This window comes from Numida meleagris, chromosome 1 (genome assembly GCF_002078875.1).
Source record: "Numida meleagris isolate 19003 breed g44 Domestic line chromosome 1, NumMel1.0, whole genome shotgun sequence".
Taxonomy (NCBI): domain Eukaryota; kingdom Metazoa; phylum Chordata; class Aves; order Galliformes; family Numididae; genus Numida; species Numida meleagris.
Genome location: NC_034409.1, coordinates 172166253 through 172193824, shown reverse-complemented (window position 1 = coordinate 172193824; position 27572 = coordinate 172166253). Strand labels below are relative to the sequence as shown.

General features: G+C 41.5%; 1 long non-coding RNA gene across 1 annotated transcript in view; it reads left to right on the top strand.

Annotated features, from left to right (window-relative positions):
* The window catches only part of LOC110388647, a 32944-nt gene extending 8477 nt beyond the window's left edge, over positions 1-24467 (top strand). The window contains exon 3 of the long non-coding RNA XR_002432946.1: positions 24223-24467. This is a non-coding gene — a long non-coding RNA (uncharacterized LOC110388647). The remainder of the gene's footprint in view (positions 1-24222) is intronic.

Sequence of the window (27572 nt, the reverse complement as noted above, 5' to 3'; positions counted from 1 at the left end):
TCATACTAAATATTTGAAAGGGAATTAATCTATTGTGTGATTATTTTTAAGACAACAATAAATCTGAAGAAAGAAAGTGAATATTGACTTCCACCTAAATGTTTGTCTCCCAGCATAAAACAACCTGTGTGCAACTCATTGTTTGACCTCGACAGCTTTGCACCAAAATTCTTCAGTTGTTTTTCTTTATCTACTAAAGAATCCTAGAATTACTAGGAGGCATTTTATTTTGTTAACACAAATGCATATAAAGTAGAATTAGAATGGATAGAGAGGTATGCCCTCTATACCTTGTAATTGAAACGATCTGAAATTGCTTTTGACTGTGCAAAATAATCAGTGTTTGTTAAACGAGGATTTCCTAGCTGACATTTTGAAGTTCTTAAAGGGTATGCAATAGAGAGAATAATGAAGAGAAATAAGCACCTATATATGATTTAAATTCCTTTCACAGTATATTCAAAATGTTTGCATCCTTAAGAAACAACAGAAATGTATACCTCAAAGTTTCTGTTAGGTGACAAAAAAAGAAGTCAATTCCTCAGGCATGTTAAAGAGCAGGATGTTTAAGATCAGGATGTTTAAGATGTTTATACGTAGAATACGGTGTGTTGAGGTTGAGTCAAATGTGTAAGTCGGCATTAAAAGACTTATCTTAGAATAAGGTGCAATGTTGATCTATGAAAAGTAACCATCTCAAGATCAAAAAACTCTAAAAAACGTGTGGAGCTTCCTATAGACTTTTCTCCCTCAAATACAACAAAAGAAAAAAATATTTTTCTTGTGTAAACTGAAGCACACAGATTGCAGAAATCTGCAACATATTAATTTTGTTAAGGCTGATGTTAAAACTGATATTTAAACACACTTTTCAGCCCAACTGAAACCTTTGCATGGTGATTTCTATTTCTCCACAGACACTACCTTTTTAGCGAGTATCACTTTGATAGAAAGAACAGAAGAGACTTCTGGGTATTAGGAAAAGGTTCTTCACCGAGAAGTTAGTTGGGCACTGGAGCAGGCTCCCCAGGGCAGTGGTCACGGCTTCAAGCCTGTTGGATTTCAAGGAGCATTTGGACAACGCTCTTAGATATAGCATTTGAATTTTGTGTGTTCCTGTGTGGAGCCAGAAGTTGGACTCAGTGATCCTTGTTGGTCCCTTCCAACTCAGGATATTTTATGATTCTATGAAGGAGCATCTTCTAGGGAGCTAAGAAAGGCACCAAGTATCAGTGATAGTTCATGCATTTTTGTAAATTGACAAGAGGTGAATTTTTCTTACTTCATTAAGAAGTTAATGCACTACTAAAAAATGGAAACAAAAATGAAACAAAAATGGATTAATATAATCTATTAAAAATGATATATAAGTACAAATTTGCTTTTCCAAGGTCCATCCAAATGGTTCAGACAAACACCATACAGTAGAAGATGCCTTCATAAGGAGATTTAAGTAGTTAACATGTGGCTTTGGCCAGGAAAAAAGGGCACAGTATAAAGCAGCCTTCCATCATCCTGGCCTCTACATATACAGCTGGCATTTTGGGTAGATGTCAGGAGATGTCAGGATGTCAGGACCAAAAGGAAATGAAACCTGTGTAATTTTGCCAATGACCACTTCTATGGCTGGCAGCAGTGTAAGACCTTACAAGATGTGAGAGAGAGCAGCAATAGTCTCAACATCACGCATTTCACACTGGGGAGGAAGACATCTTTCCTCTTCATTTTACTTATTATTTAAATATTAGCTTTGATGCTCTGCACTTGAGAGTAATGTATTTATAGGAATATATTTTATGGCACTTGATATTGAGGTATTGTTAGCTGTTACATTAAGGTAACTCTTCTACTCTACTGGAGAGGATGTTGACAGTGCGACAGATTCAGCATGAAGTGCTGGTCAGTTTTTCAGAAATACTCTGTCTTGCACAGCATAGCTGAAAGGAGCCGTTACATGGGGATATGAGTGGAACCAACAGCTGCCAGGTTGGACGGGAACCAAGATCAACAGGGTCCAGATCCACGCTTTGATCTAGCACCAGATGTCTCAGAGAAAGACACCAGAAAACTGCACATGACAAGTATAGGATGCTTTCCTCTCAGAAATGTCTCTTTCATTTGTGGTGAAAACTACACAACTGTATAGTTAGGAATCTCCTTATCTACAGAAGCAGGAGGGCTTCCATGTGATGGTGTGCTCAGCTTTGCCCCCAAACCTCCTCCTTTGGCCTGGCCCCTGGCTGTTATGCCCAAGGCCTTGCTCTATAGAGTTATTCCATAATCTAACATGTTTGTGGTTGGCTGTATTATTCACATTATTGGTACTTGCATGTGCTCTGCAGATAGTGCATTTATTACCATCAAAGAACCTGTAATCTGTTGCTTCAGTAAAGAGCATTTTTCATTAAGCTAGTAATGAGAGTTCTCATTGGCTGTGACCAAACTCCTTAATGGTGGCCATGTGAGCCCACTTGAATGTGACCAGACTTATAGCACTGAACTGGGTATTTACACCTTAATGCAGCAGCTTCCAATTGGTCTTGCCATTAGTATGTGATAATGCTAGATATTCTTTATCTAAAAAAAAAAAAAAAACCATGAGCCTTTTCCAAATTATTGTTAATTTATGGCCACATATTCTGAGCTTTCTTGTTACTGACACCACAGAAGTCTACCTGGAGCAACTAGAGAGTGCAAGCCACCAAGATTATTTTCTGAGAAAAAAATGTAACATTTCCATAAGGAAGATAAGCCTGCGGCAGCATGTATTGGGAAGAAAAGTAACATTTAAGTAAAAAGTGTAAACCATATCTGTAATAGATGTAGCCAATGAGAGAGTCTGCAGGGAAGTAGAGATCCTGCAGTTGTTTGTTGTCTTTTTTCAGATATGTACCTTAAAATCTTTTACCAAACTACTGAGTATTTAGATTTTGCCACCCTTGACATATACAGCTTGTGACTGCCCCTTGTCAGTGATGCTTTGACAGTGATGCCTCTTGACAGTGAAGCTGTGGTGATGCTTAGGAGAAGCAGCTTATTTTTCTCATTTACTTCAGCCTTCTAGGTACTTTTCTTCTTATGCAGATGCTGAGATTGATGGAACTTTTTCTACTGAACTAGTAGTGTGTGTTTTGTTTAGGCATATTCTACATTTATTTTTCGTAGTTGCTGCAATCTTTATGAGATTCATAGTAGTATGAAGCAGATTTTTTTCCTAATCTTTAGACTTTTCAGATGTGTGTGTATGTACACAAACACACATACATATTATACAAAGCACACACACATATTATACAATTTATAATATACATTATGTACATCAATTATATAATGCACATGTATAAAATATGCATAATATTTCCAAGAAAAAAGTATCACAGATGTTTTATCAGACTCTATTACAGCACTTTTTAATTTGTGTTTTAAATTTTTTGGGAGAGCAACTGTGAATCTCTGTGTAGTAACGTAAATATTTTTGTGCATCTGTTCAAGTGTGCAAATTAAGGATGGAAACCACTGGACTGGGAAGACAAGCTAAAGAAAGACTGTGTGGCTTCTCACAGTCCCTCCTAATTGTACCTTTTACATTTCTGTGTTGTGCAAACTAATACTTAGATCTGTGAGAAATTCAGAATGCACACAGTGAAAACCTCTCCAGCAGAGGCTATGGGAACTCATTACGTAATGCTTTGCTCAAATTTATGAGCAATGTAGCTCCTCATTTATTCTTCTGTATGTAGTAAATCATCTTTCTACTTTATTAAAGTCCATCTAAATTTTGGAAAGGAGTTCTTTGGTTCTGCCTCCTTGTCCCAGTCTTTTCTATTCATTTCTGGTTTTGGAAGTAGTCTGCTGGGGAATATCATCTGGGAATATTGATGGAAATGTGGCCTTTCTGGAATACATCACTGTATTTCAGTTCAGGCTTACTTTATGGAAAACTAGTTTTCAGTGTTTTTCAATGATAGGGGCAGTTGATCTTTCTCCAAGTGTGAAAATAGATTAAATGATATATATATTTTAAGTAAGACATCTGTAACCTTGTTGCCTAAAACATCAACAAACGGAAAAACACTAGCAGTGTTGATGTTACTCTGTAGTATTTTTACTTGAGTATTCTTTATTCTAGAAGCACACACTATATCCTTACCACTGATCAAAATGTAGAAGTCCCATTCTTTATTGGGCTGGAGAAATTGATTGAAATATATCTATGCAGCTGTTCTCCATTCAAAGAGATCCTTGACTATTGAGGCTTCATCACCCTGTGGATTAGGCTGATCTAAAAGCCAGAAACTGCAAAAGTGTCAGTATTGCCTTTTACATGCTGTTTCTTTTAAAGAAGAGCAGTGAATCTGAAACACGAGCATATTTCTTGAAAACATATCTGGCTGGTCTTTTAGCTCCTATTTAGCTTCAGAATACATGTCTGGAAGGACTTGAGTTAAAGGATGCATCCTGCCAGCAGCAGAAGCCACTCAACAGGAATACCACTGAATTTGGTGGGAATTCTGGATGCGAAGTACATTGCAAGGAGGAATTGACATTCACAAAAAAAAAAAAAATCAGGCTATTAAATTAATTGTGTGCCTTGGTTTCATAACTTGGTGATTATCTAGTTTTGAAATGGCACAAATGATAGGTGGGGAGGTAACCCTGAGGTGAGCAGCCCCACACTGGGGAGTTGGTCCAGGTGATGCCATCACGCCAGGGGGTGGCAGAGATCTGGCTGGGCCCAGTGTCTGCTCTCTTTTAATCTATGTGTGGAGATCCCTTCTTTAGAGTTCAGCTTAATTCACTGGAAAGTAAAAAAGCTTTCACAAGTCACTATTGCCGCACCACAGGGAACACAAGCCTGGCAAGATGACATCAATGGAATATAGCACACAGAAAAAAGAGACTGCTAGAGACTGGGAGGGAGGTGGAGAAGTCTCTGCAGGCTCCAGAATGGACTTGCTGCAAACATCAGTCAGGATCTGCTGCTCACAGAGGCTCCTAGGGCTGCGCTGGGGTTGGAGGTGAGTGGTTGTCATCTGCAGGAAGGGCCAGGCATGCTGGCTGGGCACCCTGCTATGCTGTCTCTAGGGGTCTGGGCTGTGCATCAAATGCTCAGTGGGAATGTCCTGGATTAAAAAATTGAAACAGCTTTCTCCAGGGGGGGATTTTTTTACCCCCTTTCTTTTCATGGTTCCAGTCTACAGTATGGGCCCACAGGCATCCTGGCACAAGTGAAACAAAGTGAGTTGGGCACAGAGGTGGGATGGGATAGAGCACAGAGGTGGGAAGGGATATAGCTGTGCCCAGTTCTGGAGCCCCAAACTCAAGAAGGACATGGAGCTGTTGGAGCGGGTCCAGAGGAGGGCCACAAAGATGATCAGAGGGCTGGAGCACATCGCTTAGGGGACAGCCTGAGAGAGTTGGAGCTCTTCAGCCTGGAGAAGAAAAAGCTCCGGGGGGACCTTATGGTACCTGAAGTGGGCCTACAAGAAAGCTGGGGAGGGACTTTTTATAAGGGCATCTAGTGACATGATGAGGGAAAATGGTTTAAACTGGAAGGTGGTAGATTTAGACTAGATATTAGGAAGAAATCCTCTACTGTGAGGGTGGTGAGACACTGGAACAGGTTTCCCAGTGAGGTTATGGATACCCCCTCCCAGGAGGAGTTCAAGGCCAGGCTGGATGGGGCTTTGAGCAACCTGGCCTAGAGGGAGGTGTCCCTGCCTATAGCAGGGGGTTGAACTAGGTGATGTTAAAGGTCCCTTCTGATCCAAACCATTCTATGATTCTATGATTTCCTGAGCCTGTTTTTCTGTCAAAGAATTATCAAATGTGTTTTGGATAGTTTTACCTTGCCCAGGGGGTTTGTGGATGCCCCGTCCCTGGAGGTGTTTAAGGCCAGGCTGGATGTGGCTCTGGGCAGCCTGGTCTAGTGGTTGGCGACCCTGCACTCAGCAGGGGGGTTGAAACTCGATGATCTTTGAGGTCCTTTTCAACCCAGGCCATTCTATGAATCTATGATTCTATGATTCTATGATACCTCTGGCTAGAGATGCATGGCTCGGTCAGGTGCTGCACCTCGTAACTCTCCTACTGTCCTATGCTTTACACAATCATTGCACTAAAGGAGGGTGATTATTAAATGCTAGCGTAACTTGTGGTCTATCTGATCACCTAAGGGCAAATCAAACTAAAATCAGGCCCAAAATGACTCTTCTATCCCTGGCATCTTGCTCAGAAAAGTTGGATTATAGCTTTTTTTTTTTTTTTTTTACTTGGAAAATGGAAGATTGATAAAATCATTGGTGTTACATAAGATTTGTAGCACAGATTCCTAATTGGAGAGACACTACTGCTTTTGGCTGGTGGGGCTTTCATCTCATTCCTGTGGCAGAGCAACAGCAACTTGTAAATAAGTGTGAATGTTTGTTTTCTCTTGGCAAGCGGCGGAAGACTTACATTTCTGATGGTGAGACAGAGCCAAAGAAATAAGGAGAAACTGTTCACCTAGCAAAATTGCTGGTCCAGACATGCTGCAATAGGAAATAGAACTAGGGAGTTCCACAGAACTAGGCTTGGGCTCAGGACAAAGAATGGTCTTTCAAACTGTAGCTTATGGCCCATAGAGACATGGTTCGTAATAATGGGCTTGACTACTCTTCTGATTTGCAGGTGATAATACAAATTAACCAAACAGCCAGAAAAATTTCTTTCCCAGCACGTTTTTCCCCTGCTGGGTATCTTTGCTGTGGCGGCATGGCTGCTGAGCGGGTGAAACGATCTCTCAGCTGTGGCTGGTGAGGGGGATGGCTCGCTAGACTTGCTCTGCCTTGAACTGCAGCTCCAGCTGTGGGGAAGCTGAGGATACGAAGGTGCTGATTAATGACATTTTCAGCAAGAAATGCAACTCCAGCACAGATTTTTTAAAAAGCCCCAACATTTATTTATTCATTCCTTTACTGTGTGCTAGTGTATGCAGTTGACATTGTACTTCAAAGGCACTTTCATGTTTTAAGGGAGAGGTGTCAAATAACGCTGTAGAGAGGTGTTTTTCCATCTGTTTGGACTGTGTTTTTATGTTGCTTCTAGTGGGTCTTTTTCTGTAATCCAAGCTATTTCTGAGCTGATTATTTCAGAACTGAGGTATCCATTGCTACATACTTTGTGTCTGCGGTGATAATTAGTCTGAATCCTCCTGCATTAATCAAAAGCCAATGAAAAACATTCACCAGCAGTAAAATAAGTAGCAGCCTGAGCTAACCTCTTCAGGTGTGTGCCACACTTTGCATAGAGGACGTGGGGAGGAGGATCGCTGTGCGCTGTCACAAAGGGCTTGTAATAAATTTTTCATTATACCATGAGCATTGCACTGGGAGAAGACATCTCTTTTCATGCTGTCTTCTAGAAAAAGCTCCAGAGGAAACTCACTCAGTTCTGATTGTATTTTCTCCTGTGCCATGTCTGGGTCTCACTTGCCTGTGAAGAGCTCTGGTAGTGGAGCCTTGTTTGTATTTCAGTCTTGTACTGTGCTTACTGTTACAGAGTGTTTTTTCACTCTCTCTGGATCTTCTATTCTGCAAGTCAGGTTCCTTAATTTCAGCCATTCCGATGCAGATTTGGAGAAAAGATCGCTCTCTTTCTTTATGCAGCATTCATTTATGTTCTTGAAATCTTTCTGTTCTGCCTTCCCTTTAGGGTGAGAAATCCCACTTCATTCAATCTTTCCTGATACAACCTGCTTTGTAAATCTCTGATCATCCCTGTTACTCTGCTTATTCACCATCTTCCAACCTGCAATGCCCATGATCTGGTGTGTCTTCAAGCTGCAACTCTGTTTTTATATGCATGCGTAGAGTTATCTTTTCCTCAACCAAAAAGAGGTGGCCAATTCAAGTTCAGCTCTTGCTCTGTGCTAAGCCTTAGATCCCTTCAGGACAGCAGCAGTGCAACTAGTATTTTCTCACTTTGTAATTGTTAATGATCATTCCTGACTGTATGCAGTAGCTTGCATTTGCCTCTAGAGAGGAGCATCCTTTTTTTTTTTTTTCTTTTTTTTCCCTTTTGGTTGCATCTTCAGTATATCAGGAAAGCTCTGAGCTGTGTCCTGCGCTGTCATGTTACTTGGGTCCCATTTAACTTTCTGCAAATAAATTAGCACAGTTTGCCAAAGACCAGTAAGTCTGGTATTTGGGAGATGCTTCCTTTTTCGACTTGGGGGGGAGCTGGCAACTTCTGTCCTGCACAGCTATGCTTTTATTTCCAGCGCTGAAGTCCTTTGGGAATCTGCGATATGCCACAGGGTAACTATCCACACACTGTGAACTATACAATGTGCAGTCACTAGTGCCCAGGGTATTTAGTGACCCACGTGACTTGCATTAGACCTTAGCCAGTTAATTTACAGTTGAAAGATAGAAGCGAGCATCCCCAGGCAGCTGGAGACAAAGGGTGTCATCCTGAGGCAGGCGTGTAAATCAGATCGGTGAGTCGTCCTCTGAAAGTGCCCACTCCACGGAGCATAGGGTGACTGTCTCAGGCACAGCTGTGGCTCACATGAATCCCAGCCCATGTTTTTGGTTGTCATATTACTCAGTGGGGTGAGAAGGGTTCATGAAGAGCCTCATTTTCCAATGACTTGTGAAGAGACTTTTCTTTCTGATTATGCTACCAAAACAAATGTAATAAACTATTTGCTATTGGAAATGGCTGCCACTCTCTAAAGCTAAGGAAATCTACCTGAAACCAATGCATCTGTTACTGCTTTTTAGCCACCAAAAGATGATCTATTCATTGGAAAGACCAGAAAAATCTTTTTGTGAACTTCAGTGGGGACACAGTCAGTATTTAAAAAAGGTTTTTCAGCAGAGGAAAGACACATGTTCAGACAAAGAGAGGAAATTGCTTTATGAGCACCATTAAATTTGGTTATTTTATGGTTATTTTGTAAAAGCAAGTTGCATTAGAGTAGCTCACTCCATTTAGGGGGGCTGTAAGAACGAAGGGGACGGACTCTTCAACAGGGTCTGTTGTCACAGGACAAGGGACAAAGGTTTCAAACTAAAAGAGGGGAGATTTAGACTGGATATAAGGAAGAAATTTTTTACAGTAAGGTCAGTGAGGCACTGGCACAGGTTGCCCAGAGAGGTAGTGGATGCCCCGTCCCTGGAGACACTCAGTGTCAGGGTGGACAGGGCTCTGAGCACCTGATGGAGCTGTAGGTGTCCACATTCATTGCAGGAGTTTGGACTCGATGGCCTTTAATTGTCCCTTCCAACTCAAATGATTCTATGATTCTATGATTTGATCCTATATTATTGTTCCACCCATTAATTATATTATCCTGGTGTATGTTCTGCACTTACAAATGGAAATTACTCTGACTCAATAGTCCCTTGCCTCATACACGGGTCTGAATCTGATGTAGTGATTCAGGAACTGTGGTAATATATGTAGAATAATACAATATTACCTGTAACAAAATAGTGCAATACTAGAATATCTGTGTCTATATCTGTATGTCCCTCAGAGCCTCTCCTAGATTCTGCCAACAGGCCATCTGTAGCACTGGCCTGTTGGCATAACCCTACTGGGGAATGCTCACACACTGCCTCACTGACAATGCACTCTTTTCCTTGCTGCTTCACTCATTATTCACGGCCCATAGTAGTGGTAAGCCTTCCACCCAACATGACTCACCAGAGACTCTTGTTTTCCTTTTGTGAACAATTCCTTAGAAGTCTTGAAGCTGCAATGAGAGATGCTTTGAAACTTGGTTTTCTTTTTGTCAAAAGCAGTTGTGCTTACCCTAATCACAGCAGTCAGTATCAGCACATTTCCAGACCTGTCTGTATTGTTTCCAGTCCTCATACTACTGAGAGATGAGAGATCCTGTGGAAAGACAGAAATGAAGCCTCTCTTTATAATAGTCATAAAAATGAAATGGCTTTTCAAGGGGATAACTGACTAATCAGAGACAGAAAAACTCTCCACAGGATAGACTGAAATTGTTCCCAAACACTACTAATGTTATTACGTTTATGTGTTTTGCTCTGTAGAGAGTTTGAAGAGTGTGGCAAAGGGTACTCTATAAATATAAGATAGTGCCATTGATTTCTGGAGGGACGATGCAACAGTTGGCAAAACTATCGATCTTAACTATAAAATCTATCTAGCTGTTGTATGTAAAGTGTGAAGGCTTGAATTTACTTGTTAACCAGATCTTGCATGGTGCCTGCAAAATCCTTCCTGACCTTGAGAAACTGAGTTTGGGGTTTGGTTTGTTATTTGGTTTATTCCAGCCAAGCTGGCAGTAACAGGACTGGGGGATAGGTGGGTAGGAGAGCGATCCATGTGAAAATCTGTCACAGTTCAGTTCCTGATGATAAGATAATTTCAATAATGGAGACAAGCTGCTGAAATCTGACATCTTCACTGTCACATTAAGCAGTGAGGGAGAACACTGGCCCACTGGGTGAATAACCTTCCCTCTCTCCAAAGAGCCAAGGTAAACAGCAGACAATGGCACACCCTGAGGAAAGTGACCTGTCCTTTCCTGAGCTCTGCCCACACAGCAGGTACATACGGGTTGGGGAATGCAACATTTTTTGTCTTGCACTGAAGCGTACACATTGTTCACATGATACTTGGAAACCATGCAAGCTCCTTACCAGTTTTTCCTTGAATTGAGTTACTTCCTGAGAATCCCTTGAGAATTTCTTTGAAAGCAGGAGATCTAGTGCCTGTTTCTTCTAACATCAGCCTGGTGTCAGCATGCACTTGGTGCTAGCACGATGACCACATGCACAGTGGGTATGCGTCACATGGCTTGTGGCACCATGGATTTTGCTAACTATGCGACAAGTGCAATGCGACACGAAGTAATATGAGCCACACTGTGTTTATGAGCTTAATAATCTAAAATTTATTTGATGATGTTCTCTTTGCATTTTATTTGCGCTTGTTCATTTGCAAAATTTGATCATTTGCAGTTGGCCAGTCTGTTGTTAGAGCGAGTTAGTTCTGCTGAATATTGGGCTTAATGTGATTTGAGAGTGTTATTAAATATGACGCCTGGCCTATTAGTTTCGTTTTAATGTGCTTGACATCTTCATGGAGAGTTTTGCTTTAGTGTCCATTACAGGGGAAGATCAGTTGCTGAGCAAGCTGCAATGCTACATGCCATATTTTCTAAGAGAAAGAAAGAGAGAAAAACAATTATTTAAGAAAATATATAGCTTGTCAATCCCTACCTTTTCTAGTCTGTGATACGAACGGTCTTTCAGAGTGAACACTTCACGTATCAGTTAGTATAAACAGATCATAGTACATGCCATGAATTTTAGATTGTGTATCATTTTCATTTATTTTTCCTTATTTTGAGTAGCATCCCTCAAGTTTAAGCATGAAAAAATGCTCATTGAAGAAGCCTTGTGGATTTATCACCCAGCAGGTATTCAGTGACAGCTCTTGCCACAGGGATTATAACTCTTCTCTTGTCACTTTCTCCTTCAGCACAAGCTACACAGCCTGGGAATTTGAAACACCGACTAATGAGGGATTAGAAGCATGTAATTTTTAGAACCCTTGCGCTGTCAGAGGAAAAAAATAATAGCACGTTTCCTCTGTCATTCATGCCAACCTGATCTAAATTAGTTGGAGAGGCTGCAGTGAAGGACGCTTCTGTCTAAAACTCTTATTTTCCTGTCAGCAACGTGGCATCTCCTGGTGACCTCTTTGTCTCCCATGGGGAATGACAGGGCAAATTCAGCTCTGGAGCTGCTGAGAGCAGGCCCCATCGCTCTTTGGACTGCAGATGAAGATGCATGTACGTACATTGCACTCAGTAATTGTGCACGATAGACCTTTCTTGTTAAAAGTGAACAGAGCTCATTAGTGGTAAAGGCTGCAGGTTTTGGCTTATGTAGTTACTGAAGATCTTAAAGAGAACTTAAAGATGTATCTTGAAAACATCAAAGTAGATGGGAAGAAGTGAATGAAGAACAGGTGGAAATCTGGTAGGGATGGATCCACGGTGGTCCTCTGGTCATAACCACCACCTCCAATGTTAAAGAACATGTTAAAGAAACCTGTGCATGGTCTTGTTCTCTGAGGCCATCTCTAGGTTATGTCCCTTTTCCTTAGCAGTGAGACAGTGTCCTCTGTGAGTATCTTCAAAGGTTCAAATTAAAGGAAAAACTGGTTAAATACATTAGTGATTCAATTCTCCATGGGTTTTGGCAGTCTTTGCTTTACCTTTCACTTCACTCTTTAATAACACGTAATTTCTTTTTTACTTTCTTTCAGTGTCTTTAGCTCCATTTGCCAAACTGAGTGCCTGAAGAGAGTGTATCTGGCTACAGACTGTAGTTCTGCCCCAGTTTTGTCTGGAATAGAGTTAATTTTCTTCATAGGACCTAGAATAACACCGTTGTTTGGATTTAGGATGAAAATGAAATTGATAACATGGCAATGTTTTAGTTGTTATTGAACAGTGCTTACACTAAGTCAAGGACTTCTCAGCTTCTGCTGCTCTGCCACTGGGGATCTGGGGGAGCACAAGGAGCTGGGAGGGGACAGTACTGGATCAGTGGACCCAAACTGTCCAAAGGGACCTTCCATACCATGTGGTGTCATGCTGAATAATACAACTGGGGGAGCAGACTGGGGGGTTGCAACTGCTTGAGGACTGTCAAACATCACTTAGCAGATGGTGAGCAATTGTGTTGTGCATCAACTGTTTTGTGTATACATATAAATGACCATTTTCCCTTCCTCTTCTTTTCTATTAAACTGTCTTTATCTCAGCCTACAAGTTTTGCCTTTTTCCAGTTCTCTCCCCCATCCCACTGCAGGGGGAATGAGCTGCCTGTGCTTAGTTGCCTGCTGGCTTAAACCACAAAAAATTCATAGCTCTTTCAGGATTTCTTGTTTGTTTCTTAGTAGAAACTGGAAAGTCTTTTTTTTTTCTGAAGAATTTATACAGTCTCTGGATGTGGTCTTTCATTCCAGAAAGTGCTTTTAATGGTGAGGTAAATTTTTAGAAGATGATTTCACAAGTATTCATCGAACCCTTCATTCTAACTAAGCTCAGCAGGCATCTTCTCAGAGAGACAGCTCTGGCAGGAGCTGCACAAGGCGAGTACAGCTGTTTTTGCCCACACATCTGTGAAATCAACACTTCACACTTCAAGGATGGGTAAGAGAGATGTGCTAACTCCTGTTTTTGATACCAGACCCTAAGGCTGATGCTATTTCTTGCTTGTTTTCCCAGTACTCTCTGTAGAGGGCCAAATAAAAGTTATGAAGAAGTTTAGACATAGTAAGAATTAAAGCAAATAAATGTTATTTTGAAAGAGCTCATCTTCCATACTGATGGAAAAGAATGTTTTTAGCAAAGCAGCTTTTGCTGCTTTTCTTTTGAAAAGGTCTTAGCAGCAGTGATAAGGGACAAACCACTTTGACCTTGAATTTGTATATCATCCTTAGTACCATAATTCAAGCAAGTAGGATAAATAACTCAGTGCCCTTTTAACAGAGACTGCTGTGCACAGCGGGTACTTTCCTGCATTGTGGATATTCTGCCCAGTCTCCCCAGAGATACAGAGACTTTGGGCAGAGCTCAAACCCTCTTGTAAACACCGTTAAGACTCCTTCTTTGCTATTCAGCTATTTTTGCTGACCTCTGTACTAATTTATCTTTTTTAAAGTCTGTTCCGCTGGACTGCTGCCTACATCTGGAGAGTAGAAAGGAGTTACACAGGAGTGCTTAGAACAGACAGATAAGCAAGAGCAGTCACCAAGAGAAGAGAGAGCTCTTTTGACAACTTCAGCATTTCCAAGCACTGATTGCTTGTGGTGGCAATCATTTCTAATGTACTCCCTGCCTGTAGGTATTGACGTGTTTGTTCTGATGCTCGGTCTTTGTTTAGGTCTGATTACTGTGATCACTTTTTCTGTTGTAGGTTTGTACATCAGCAGTTTAATTACAAAGACAGTTCTCTATTAAATGTCAGCTTGCTATATTTTTGCTGTCCTGTAGCCATTAACGCCTTTGTACTGATTCACCAGTGTGGTTTTACGCAGTAGACCTTGCTACCAACCTTGACGTCAGTGTAGTTTTTCCATCTCATTTAAAACAGGAAAAAGGAAGAAGAGCTTCTGTTTTTCCTTTGATATGAAAATGTTTATGTCATGTTTATGTGTGTACATTTACAATTGTGTGTGAGGGAGATATACATTCATGAATTTGGGAGACATCTTATTTTCATGAATGGCAGTACATTGCTTAATGATTCATCAGGTCATGTCATATTGTCACTAAGCAACAAGATGTGATCTGACAACACCATTAATCTTTTTTTTTTATGTGTTTACTGATTCCTTAGAAGTGCAATTATTTTTTTTATGACTACTAGTAATTAACTACGAAATTCTAGTTAATGCTTTTATTTTCACTATTTCTTTACCAGTTACTTGACTATTTACAGTTTGTCATGATTGTCTTAATCTCAGATATCTCAGAAAGCAACATTCTCAGTTGCTCCAAGTGTAAATTACAGCTGTGTGAAATTAAAAATGCTGTCAGTTCTATGATGCTGGATTATGCCCTTCAAGTTCTCATCGCTTACATATCAATGCTAAGCAGTGACAGTCATTCATTGTGTCAATTCACTTATCAAATGGCAAAAATATTTTTAGCTTGGGCCATAGTCTGTAGGTAAAAATAGATGTACTTTCATTTGACACAGAGTGAAAGGAACTGGTGGTCTCATTCAGCAGAGGATGCAGGTAGCCAAACATGCTATTCCCATGATTCACTTGGTTTGTCTTCTAAGCTGCCCTTTCCCAAAGGAAGGCAGATATATATCTGGGATAAGCATTTTCCTCTTCATACAAGCAATAAGCCATGTACTTGTTGCAGAAAAGGGTTGATTCTCTCCTGCTTATAAGTTCCCATCAAGTACTGGAAGACAATGAGGTCTCTCCGAAGCACTTTCTTCTCCAGGCTGAACAAACCCAGTTCCCTCAGCCTTTCTTTAGAGAGGTACTCCAGCCCTCTTATCATCTTCATGGCCCTCTTCTGGACCTGATCCAAAAGCTCCACATCCTTCCTGAACTGGGAACCTCATGTGTGGATGCAGAAACTTCCACTTGTCTACCTCTGCTTTTCTCTGCACTATCCGGAAAATCAGAACCACGGAAGTGGTGATGCCAGGGAATGAGGGGGGATCTGCCTGGGGATACCCCCCAGGTACTCTTCACAGCCAGAGATCTTGTGGATTTTACAGGAGTCTCCTTCGCTGTATGCATTGTGTGTCAGGGAAAAGCCAAGAAAAAAAGTGAATGTTTCATTTTTGGGACCTGCTTGGGTCAGTAAGCTTGCTCATCTTAACTGAGGCTAACAATAAGGTAAATATTAATTCCAAGTGGCATGGTGATGAACTGTGCATAGAAAAAGGATGCAGCTAAAAATAGAACTGCTGCCTTCCAGTAAAAAAAAATGATTAATACAAGTTTTGGTGGGCAGTGGTAACCATTAACTAAGCTGGCACCATCCCAGACTTTGCTCATGCAGTTCCAGCACAGTGCAGTCCTGGTACTGGTCAGACTTTCTTAAGATTATTGGAGTAAAAATATCACCTAACTCAGAAAAAGGATTAGGGGGCTCTTTCACTCCCAGCTACTTAAAAACTAGAATCAGCTGTGCCTAAAAGAAGAAAGAAAAAATCAGTTGATACTAGGGAAATTTCACCTTTCTTTCAAATATGCCAAAATCAGCAGTGCCCTCAAATGGTGCTGTTGGTAGGGATGATGGTGGTGAACTGAGTTAAATCCAGCTGGTGACTGGTCTTGAGTGGTGCTCCCCAGGGGTCAATATTGGGGCCTGTCCTGTTCAATCTCTTTATTGATGATCTGGATGAGGGCATTGAGTGCATCCTCAGTAAGTTTGCAGACAACACCAAGCTGGCAGGAAGTGTCAATCTGCCTGGGGGTAGCAAGGCCCTACAGAGGGATCTGGACAGGCTGGATCTCTGGGCTGAAGCCAATAGGATGAGGTTCAACAAGACCAAGTGCCAGGTCCTGCACTTTGGCCACGACAACCCCAGGCAACGCTACAGGCTTGGGGCAGAGTGGCTGGAAGACTGTACAGAAGAAATGGACCTAGGGGTGTTGACTGACGTTTAGCTGAGCATGAGCCAGCAGTGTGCCCACGTGTCTATCATGGTTTTATGATTTTTGGTTATCGGTATTCTACATCATAACATCATGTAGTGTACTGAGAGTTAAAGAGTTAATGCTCCAGTTCCGTGGATCATGGATAGTTCTGGGTACCTGGTTCTCAGAAGAGAAGAACTACACTTCCCAGAGGACTTTGCTGTTCTGTTACCGTTTTCTGTTCAGAGGGAAAGATAAAAACTGTTCGCATATCACGAGATATCTCTTCTCTTCCTGTCTGCTTGTCCCGGCAGCGTCTTGCTCCCTAGCCATCTTGCCTTCAGCATTAGAGTAAGGCCTTTTGGATTTTTGGACACTCTCTCTCATTTTATGGGATTTATTAGTTTAAATTGTAATTATATTGTATTATATTGTGTTATTTTGCATTCCGATATCTTATTTAGTAAATTAGTTTGTTTCTCCTCAGATCATTGCTGCTGTTTTGTTTTTAGGCTCATCTCCCTACCCTTCTTCCCTTTTCCCTTTCCGGGGCATGGGTCTGTGGGTCCCCTGCCCCATTCGTCATGGAACTGGGCTGAACCTGCCCGTAAACCGTTTACAGTGTCCAAGAAGGCCAATGGCATCCTGGCTTGTATCAGAAATAGCGTTGCCAGCAGGAGCAGGGAGGTGGTTGTCCCTTTGTACTCAACCCTCGTGAGGCCACACCTCGAGTACTGTGTCCAGTTTTGGGCCCCTCACTACGAGAAAGACATTGAGGCCCTGGAGCATGTTCAGAGAAGGGCAATTAAACTGGTGAAGTGTCTGGAGCACAGGTCTGATAGGAAGCGGCTGAGGGATCTGAGGTTATTTAGTCTGGAGAAGAGGAAGCTCAGGGGAGACATTATCACTCTTTACAACTGCCTGAAAGGAAGTTGTGGCGAGGTGAGGGTCGGCCTTTTCTGCCCCATAACTAGCAATAAGATGAGAGGGAATGGCCTCAAGTTGCACCAGGGGAGATTCAGGTTGGACATTCAGAAAAATTTCTTCTCTCAGAGTGGCTAGGTGCTGGAACAGGCTACCCAGGGAAGTGGTTCAGTTGCAGTCTCTGGAGGTGTTCAAGAAACATTTAGATGTTGTACTGAGGGACATGATTTAGTGGGAAATACTGATGGTAGGTGGATGGTTGAAATGGGTAATGTTGAAGGTCTTTTCCGATCTTAATGATTCTGTGACAGACATTGTAGTTGTATTGTATTACTGGCCGAGGTCTATTCTACTTGCATACCCATGTAATGCTGTCTCAGGGGAGCTGCACCTCCCTACATCTCCACCACCTGCCCACGGCTGGGTCCTGTGGTGTGTTCTGCGAAGCTGAGGCCAGTACATACGTAACTTGTGCCATGAGGGTGAGAGCCAGATGGTGGGCACAGGTGGTGGAGCTGTCCTGCATCCCTGCTGACCCTGGTTAATAATTGAAGGTTAATAATTGCAGAATGGTTGGTGTTGTCATGATCTGTTGGGGAGCAGTGCTGTGACTGTGTCTGTAGGCACAGTGTGGCTGTGCTTTCCCCATCCATGCTGGATCAGACACTGCCTCCTGGTCCCCCATTCACCCCAGGGACATTTCAGGGTGGCTTACTAGGGCCTGGCTTCCTCAGTGCAGCACAGGCAAATACATTCTCTTTTTATGCATTCCCTCCTCACAAAAACACCATCAATATAGAATTGCCAGATGTGTGTTTTACCATGTGGGGAGTGGTCAGCCTCAGTTCTGCAAATAGGCTGTGCTACTCAGACATGCGTGTGAGGGTTCCCTGTCATCCTATGGCCATCCTATTACCAGTGGCAAGATTGAGAGTGATAATTTATTTTAATTTTTTTGTCTGGGACAAAATAGCCTTTACTCACAGCCAGGCACTGTCTCTTAGCTGCCAGGCAATAACTTCTTAAGACAGGCTAACAAAATCACTTACAGATGTACAAAAACACCCTCAGGCTTCCTCTCACTTAATTTCCCATTCTCCGGTGCTGCAAAGCTTACAGCTGCATGGCAAGACAGCATCAGAAAGAGGGACACAGACCAACTGCCCTACACCTGCAAGTGGAGGATTTTGGTGCCTGTCTCAGAACTTGGCACCTTGCCTCTCTGCTGCCACAGTGTCCAGCTGGTCAGACCTGGGGGGGTGGGGCTGAACAGACGTGGGAGCTAACATTAATTCAACCACGCTGAAATCCTATGCGTTCTCAAAAATAGATTTTATTCTTGGACCTGAGACTTAAGCAGGTAAATTCTGCATGAGGAAGGTAAACTTTGAAGTTTGATTAAAAAAGGCAAATATGAATTTTGTGAGTGACCAGGCACCCTGGTGTCTGTCTGCTATCAGTGCAAATAGATTGCAAGAGATTCCTCCAAACCAGTGTTCAAACACATCTGTCTGTATGCAGAGCAAAAGGAAATTTAGAGCAACAATAATCAACCTACCATAATGTTTCCTTGCTGTTTTCCCACTTTCTCTTCTTTTCATAAGATGAAGAGCAAAATCCTGACCCATTTTAAGACTCGTTTTTTAAAACAGACCCTTAGACTGGCCATAATGTTTCCTTGCTGTTTTCCCACTTCTTTTCATAAGATGAAGAGCAAAATCCTGTCCCATTTTAAGACTCGTTTTTTAAAACAGACCCTTAGACTGGCCCTGTTGGGCTCCATTTACTCTAAGCCCCATATTGGATAATTATCCCTTTCTCAATTTAGCTCACTGATTGAAACTCCTCAGGGAAGTATAAACTGGTGTAATGCTGTAGGAAGCTCTAAGTTGTTGATCATGGATTCACTCTTACATTTACCTCGAGTTCAGAATATACATCTTGAGAAGGTTGGAGTGCGAAAGGTAGGGAATTCAGACTTTGCTGTTTCATGTCCATAATAGCTCAGAAAGACTTGGATTGAACTGAGTTGGATTGGATTGGATTGCACTGGATTGGATTGAATTGAATTGTATTGTACTGTGTTGGATTGGATTGGGTGTACACAGCCATCTCAAAATAGTAGGGCTTCTTCTGAAAGAGGAATGAGCATGCATAAGCAGCCACATCAGCATTAATTGAGTTGAACAGATGTCTGACTGGATCATGGTACCAGGATGGCACAAGTTGTTGTAGGACAGTGTGATTGCCTGCATGTGGGTCATGATCCACTGATATCCCACATGGGAAGTGAGAAGAAAATTGCTGGATGCAGTTCAGGTTCTCAGACTTGCTGGCTATGTTGGCTCAAAGTTGACATTACTCCAGCATCTGTAATCACCCATCCTGCTTAGCACAGTCCTTACCACTGTTTTGAACAAGGCCATCTTGCACTCTATGGATGCATGTTTCCTGTCCAGGTGTAAGAGCAGTTCCCTCTGGGACTGCTAATTTAGAAAAGGTTTTAAATGAGATATGTCACTGTGAATGACACATAGGGATTTTGAGGAAAATGTGTCATTTTTTCTCATCTTTTTTTTTGTGACCAGGAGCTTTACCTCCAACTTCTTTCTCATCTTTAGTATCACAGCGTTTGTAGCTGGTTGTTCTTTGTTGTGGAGGCTTAGGGGGAATCTCATCAGTGTCTACAAATCCCTGAAGTGAGTGTGCCAAGGGGCTGGTGCCAGGACCAGAGGCCATGGGCACACACTGGCACACAGCAGGTTCCCTCTGAATGCCAGGAACACTTCTGTGCTGTGCAGGTGACAGAGTACATGTTACCCAGAATCTGCAGAGTCTCCTCCTTAGAGATCTTCCAGAGCTGCCTGGACGTGGCTGTGGGCACCCGGCTCTGGGTATCCCTGCTGGAGCAGGGATTGAACAAAATGGCCTCAAGAGGGCCCTTCCCATCTCAGCCATCCTGTGATTCTGTGGAAGAATTTGACCGAGGTCCCAGAGGTTTCTGTCTTGTGTTCAAACTCTTATGAATGATAAATTACTTCATATCACCTTACTTTTTTCTGTTGCTAAGACATACCTTTTCACTTAATTTCTGAGAAGAACAAATAGTTAATGGAGATTAATTCGATGAGACAGTTGCAATCAGTTTAAACATCCAAGAATTCAGAGGTCTCTTAGAGCAGGGATGTAGTATCTGATAACATTTGTAGAGTTGCAATGAGAGAATTTTACATATTCAAAAAGATATTCTTCTTGGAAAGGCAAGTAACATTTTTTTACTCTATACAAACCTATAAAAAATCCTTTTGATATGACCACTCAGGAAGAATGACTTCCCGACTCTTGCATGTGTGTAGATGACTGTTTGCACCCTCATACACAATCATATTTGTCTGGGACATGCTGTTTGTGTCAAACACAGAACTGCTGCTGCTGTGGCCTGAAGCTGGCTAGGCTGTGCATGGCAAGCCAACAAGGGTGGCTGAAGGAAAGGTCTCAAAGGCTGAGAAGAGTGTCTTCACACCTTGCATTTAATAAGGAATGTAGTGGGAGATACCCTGGGAGATGGCCACTCTCCATATTTTTCCCTACCCACCAAGCCACTGCTGTATTTCCCAAAGGAGAGGCTCACACATGGCGGTGCTGTGGTGCTAGCTGTGCCTCTCACAGTGCTGGTGGGCCTAAGGGGGAAGACAGGTCCTGCTAGTGTGGCCCACATGGGGTGTATATTGGTGCCAGTGAGCCTGCTCCAATTACCTTGGTTGTGAGTCTGAGGTCAGGCAAACCTCCTTCTGCAGAAGATTGTATTCTCACACCAATTTATCACTGGGGTGAGGAGGAAGCCATGTGCCACTGAATCTTGTTCCACTGCTGATCTTGTAAGTCTCAGGGTGAATTGAAACTACATTCAAAACAAGCAACATTAATCCCTTTAATCTGTTTCTTTGCTTTGTGGAGTTCACTAGTACATGCTGTACTGAAAACCAGAGTCCTGCGTAGCACCCCAGTGACATGGAGAGGGATGGAATCAGTCTCACTGATGCTATCTTGGCTTCAGATATCTGGTACATTTATTGCCCTTGGGTGTCTATGTACTACTAGTTCATGGATGTCTGACTACTTGGAAATCAGAAACTCTCATTCTGATATTTGAAATCATCATTGATTTTGGCTTAGTCCACAAATGTGAATCCTGATAATCTGTTTCAGAAGAAACTCAGACATTCATGTAAGTGGAGCCAATAATTTTGACAGCCTTTTTGAGCTGAGCTGTACTTGCTTGGCATTCAGAGCTCTAACAAACTTAAACTGTCCACAGATACATCCTACACACCCCTGTGATAGAAGACAGGTACTTATAGGAAAGAAATACAGATCAACAGAAAATGCAGAAGTTGGAAATGGGGCAATGACAGGGAGTGGTGGCAAAGTGCTACTGGGATAAGTAACAATATGTCTCTGGAGGGCTGTGTTTAAACCTTGCTTGGGTTTTATTACAGGCCCTATTTGTCTGTGCTACAAAACAGCTGACAAATACTGCCACAGCTGGGGTAATAGGAAATTTGTCAGCTAAAGCTCCTGGGCACAGGCAGACCTCTCTGGACACTCACTTTGATGACCCACTGGCACGTACTAGTATACAGGCCCCTTGCTGTACAACCCCCACCAACCCAAGGAAAATGAATGGGGACTGGGATTAAATTCACATCTTAAGCAAACTAGAAGAAAAATTCTAAATCAGCTTAAACATAGACCTGGAGAAAGGTCTATGTCTTGATGTAAAATGTGGTATTTTGGGATATCTGCAGAAGTAGAAACTGCTATTTATCTTCTGCTAAAACAAAACAAAACAAAACAAAGAAAAAAAACCCATGAGAAAGAATGACACAGAAAACCAGGATTTCAGCATGCCACTTGCTTTATGATCAGTGCAGTCAATCCATGCCCTCCACAGCAAGCATCCAGATCTCTCTCTTTTAAAGAAAATGACATTGTTTTCTGTTGGCTTTTGTGATAGATACAGGAAGAGCAAATATTCATTGATCTCCTGTGCTTATCTTGGTATGCAGATTATTTACTGATAACTCCCGTGAGATTCACTTAACGTTAGAAATCATATCAGATGTTTACGTAATTTCCTCGAGTTCAGCCCCAGGAGTGCCTGGAAGTCTCATTGTAGCAGTATGCTGGGGGTGGTTTGGAGACTCCTGTGTTCTCTGAAGACTCCTCTAAGTGCTTAAGGCTGCACCATGGTGAAGTGTGTGCTCAACTTCGTACCATTTTACACTGAACAACAAAGAAATGGTAAACTTCCAAAATCTCTGAGAAAGGATGGGCTTGCAGCACATGAGTGCTCTCTGGTGTGGGAGCTTTGAGTTTTCTCCTCTTTTGACATGGACTTCATGTAAAATCACCCTATGGAGAAGGACTTAGGGATCCTGGTAGATGAAAAGCTGGACATCAGCCAGCATCAACAGAGAGGTGGCCAGTGGAGGGTGGTGATCGTCCCCCTCTACTCTGCCATCATAAGGACCCATCTGAAGCACTGTGTCCAGGCCTGGGGCCCCAGCACAAGGAAGATGTGGAACTGTTGGAGCAGGTCTGGAGGAAGGCAATGTAGATGATCAGAGGGCTGGAGCACCTCTCCTATGAAGATAGATTGAGGAGTTGGGCTTGTTTAGCTTGGAGAAGAGAAGGCTCTGGGATAACTAATTGTGGCCCTCCAGTACCTGACAGGAGTTTATAAGCAGGAGGGGGACTGACTTTTTACAGTCTGATAGTGATAGGAAAAGGGGAAATAGCTTTAAACTAAAAGAGGTTAGATTTAGATTGGTTGTTAGGAAGAAATTTTTCTACACAGAAGGTGATGAGGTCCTGGCACAGGCTGCCCAGAGAAGCTGTGGGTGTCCCATCCCTGGAGGCACTCAAGACCAGTTTGGATGGGGCCCTGGGCAGCCTGAGCTGGTGGGTGGCAACCAGCCCACAGCACGGGGCTGGAACTAGATGATCTTTAAGGTCTCCTCCAGTCAAAGCCATTTTATGATTCTATGATTCTATAATTATGTATGTAATGTACTATTGGTAAATAATTGATGTAAATTTCCCGGGCTCAGATGCAAAATGGGAAAAAAATAATACCAGTTTTCTTCTGGTTGTTGTCCATTTTGCCAGTTGAAATTGAAATTGAAGCTGTCAGAGCTGGGACCATCATTGCTGCTTATGCATACAAGGACTTATATAGTGGGCTTGCAATCTCAGCTGGGATGCAGAAGTATTGCTGTACCACAGATATTTGCCAATTATTTACAGTAATTATTCCTTTGTGGAGATGCACTTAAACATGGCAAATATTATTCTCGAAAAGGAAAACTTGGTATCGGTTAGCTGAATTGGTTTTACTGACCTGCATAACAGTGCAAAGGAAAACTATTTTGCTTTGCACAATTATTCTTGTAACTAAGGAAACTTCAGAGCAGCTGCTGACTTACTGCTAATTTGTTTGCTACTTAAATTTTCTGGAGCACCAAAGAAAATAAGATTTGGGAAACTGGAAAATCAAACTGAGCGCATTAATTATTTCTCTCTCTTTTCTTTACAAGTGAGATACCCTGCATGCCTCAGAAAATTATTGTTGAAACATCTGAAGTATTAACATAAAAACTTTAATTGAAAATGTATCTTCTGGGAATTTAAGTTCTTCAGCTGTGGGCTCAGACCTCCAAGATTTTCATACATACTGCTGAGGGCTAGTGCACTGGGACATATAATCATCTGTGGTTGATGATTAAAATAATTTTTATTAAAAAATTATCCAATTGTTAGAATCCCTTCCCCACTGAGCTTGGTGAATCACCAAAGTAGATACATTCTTACCCCAAAGAACACTTTTTTAATGAGCATGAAATACATGGAAAGAGAGAAAGGCAAAATCTGGGCAGAACAACAAGGATGTTTTTTTTTTTAAGAGAATTCTTGCAGCTTGTCTCTGTTTTCTAACGTTTTCTAATCCTTGTTCATTCCTCACTGTTAGATTTTCTTAATGTTAGGCATGGTTTTCTGAAGAAGTGAGGCTGATGAAATTGTACCCGCTTTCTCCATTTGCCCGCCTAAAATTTCTCAAAGATATTGTGTTTCTGATATTTTCAGGAGAACCGAAACAGTCTGAGAAGAGCAAAGACATAGTTTTTGTCCCCTGCAAGAGGAAACGATGGAACAATTGAGACAACATCAGCACGTTGGAGTTGGGAAATGTATAATAAAAACATCTCTGGGAAAAGCTCTGCATTTTTGTCTGGGTATTTCAAAAGAGCTCAATAACACATCTAGATATGCAAAGAAAAATGTTTTTTAAATTATTTTTTAATAATTAAAAAGACACAGATTTATTTGTTTATTTGTTTGGTTTGTCTTATTTTGCTCAAGCTCGTAGAAGTTTGGATCCAATTTGGAATGAAATTGTAAGGACTGAACTCTGCAGCTTTGAGGAGGGCTCCCAGCAGGAGTTGCTGAGTTCAAACACTGTTGTAAACTCAAGTGTTTCAACTACCTAAACTGGAGCTGACCTGCTCTGAACAGCTGTTAAGATGAGCAGATGTCCTCATTCATCTGGAATGCTGGTCCTCATCCTGGCAGCCCAAATCTGCTTTAAAGCGGATTTTCCCCACTTTCTTGCTGCTCTTATTCCTTAGGAGAAGAGAAAGTGATAGGTATCAGTTCCCAACTGAACGTAACTGTCGTAAAATCTGGTTGAAGAAATGCTTCCACAGTGAGATCTTTGCTCTTGCACTCTGTATCTCCAGATGAAATCCAGGCAGAAGGCATGCACTAGATGTCTCAATGCTGTTTTTCTCTCTTGTGTGTGCTTCAAATGAATATTTTGTAATATTTAACAAGATATCAGAAAGACTGGTTGCCTAGAGATGCTTTTTCTAATGAAATTCCTCAGGGATCAATACTAGTCATGCTTCTAGCAAAAAAAAAAAATAAAAAAAAATCAGTGTTCTGGAAATAAACCACAAATAAAATTTTAAATGAGATTTGTGAAGCAGTACTGATGAGAGCAGGTCAGCCATGATCAACAATATAAATTACTTGTTGATTTCAGGAAATGGTCACTCAAAAAATCTGCTTTCATGTACATACATGCAACATTTTAGAGCTACAAATAAGGAATTTAGTCTGTTATCTTTGTAGAAATAGGGCATGTGAAAACATTGTGGAAATCATCAAACCATTGTTGAGGTACAACACTGATGAAGAAGGCTAATGCAATTAATGAACATAGGATGGGAAGCAGAAGAAGGAGGAGGTAATTTTTGTTTTAGTGGCATTATTGACACTAATATGGGAGGGATCCTCTAAGAACATTGCACAGGGATCCCTGCAAAACCTGAGAGCTTCAGAAAAAAGCATGAGATGAGGAAATGGCAAAGGGCTCTGCTCATGGGATTCCATAGACTGTGGCTAGTCCTGAGGAAATGTGATTTTTTACAGTGATGGTGACTAGTATAGACTGCCCAGAGAGGTGGTGGGATGCCTGTCCTTGGACTTATCCAAAGCTTATCTGGACGTAGCCCTGAGCAACCCCTCCTCTTGAACCAAGAATCAGAAAACAAGAATCAAGAAACAAGAATCAAACATTCTTGTCTGGTAACACAGATGCACTTAAGCTCAAAGAATACATTTTGGTGTGTTTAACGTTTAATTCATTAGCATAAACACATGGTGGCAGAGTGTCTTTCCACTCTCGGTAATTCTGTAGGTGTATTATGCTCTGTAGCACAATAGCTTACATCCCTTTCAAAAAAACCCACCACCCATCTAATACAATTGTGGATATTCTCATTACTTCAGTACACATTTAATCTTATGTTTTAAAATCTAATAAACTCTTCTCCTTGCTCACTTCTGCTCATCATTTCCCCATTAATTAATGATAACTTACATCTTGTATCAATACAAATGTTATGTCTTTCAGTGATACTGGAATGCCCCTTCATTTTGATCTTGAAAAGTTGGAAAGAGTCCTGCTTTCCCTTCTCTGTTCCTGTCGGATTTTTTTTTTTTTTTTTGCATTGGATATTTGCTACTGTTTGGTTAAATGACAGATCTGATCTAATCTTTCCTGTCTTGTGCATGGATAGATATCTGTAGCAGTCAGCTCTCACAGAGTGGTTTTTATCAGAGCACATCTTAGAGCACTGTGTTTTTTGTCATCTCCTCTGTTTTGCTATTATAGACTTTGAAGTGCAGAGATGTGAGACAACATGGTCAGAGCTTTCTTGGGACAAGACACGGGACTTGAGCCAGCGCTCCCCACCACCTCTGCCCTGGAACATCCACCTTGCTCTTCTGCATCCTGCCCCCTATGACCAATACACATATGCTGCAGCAGATTTTAGCCCATTTCCCCCTTCTCCATTCCCCCACCCCCCTTTTATAAGAAGAACTCAATTCCTCATTTCAGATCAGTAATGGATTCTAGGTAATACTGCTCTGAAAAATGGGTTGCCATTGCAGTAGAAGAGTTGTTTTCTCTGGGAGCAAAGGGTGAGCTGGACAAACCCTGTCAGAATGCAGCTCCCAGCACAAATATGAAGATGCTGATTTAAAACATCTGGTAGCTCATAATCATGGGAACTATTCAAATTTAATTCCAGCTGTGTAGGGATATGGGTTCTTAACAGGAGAAATAAAGATGAGAAGAATTTCATTTAAGAGTCAAAGCATGAGGTTTGGGCTTGTACTACATGTGGCCTTCTTTGCAGTCCTGCTTTAGACTTGTAGTGTAAATGTGAACCAGCCATTTAACCTTCCTATCCCTGTATTTTCACATTGAGAAAATGTGAGTAATATTTCCAAAGCTTTAAGGAGCTTTTTGAAATCCTTGAACAGTATCAGAGGTCAGTAATTGTGTTTGCTATTGTTTAGTTATATTTTCCACAATGATACATGGAGAAGCACTGGGTAATACAAGGCAGTTAATTCTCATCAATATCTAGTTCACAGGTGTCTAGGTCCAAATAATGAAAGAAAGATTCAGATTTATTGAAGACAATGGCGAAAAAAATTGGAACATACCATTTTATATTTGATGCACTTAGTTTAAAAGAAATGTCATTGTTTAGTTTGTGTTTATGAAGTATGCCAGACATTTTCTGTTCATTTTGAACTGTAGGATATAAAAGTATGATATTACTCTTTCTGCTGTTTTCAAGCCTTCATTTTCTGAATTTTAGCTGTGATGAACTAGGAAGCATTGAAGCTATTTGCTAGAACCATTTTGTTTAGATCCTATTACTAGTCACAGATTTTGTCTATTATGGAAATGTCATTAAAGTCTGTAAGCTTAAAAAGCATCTGTACTTAAGAAGAAAAAGAAATATAATGGGATAGCAAATACATCAATAAAACACGAAATGGAAATGTGAGAGGTATATTACATACTCTTTGCAGTAATGTGCCATGGAGTTATGGCTTAATTTCCTGAGGATGAG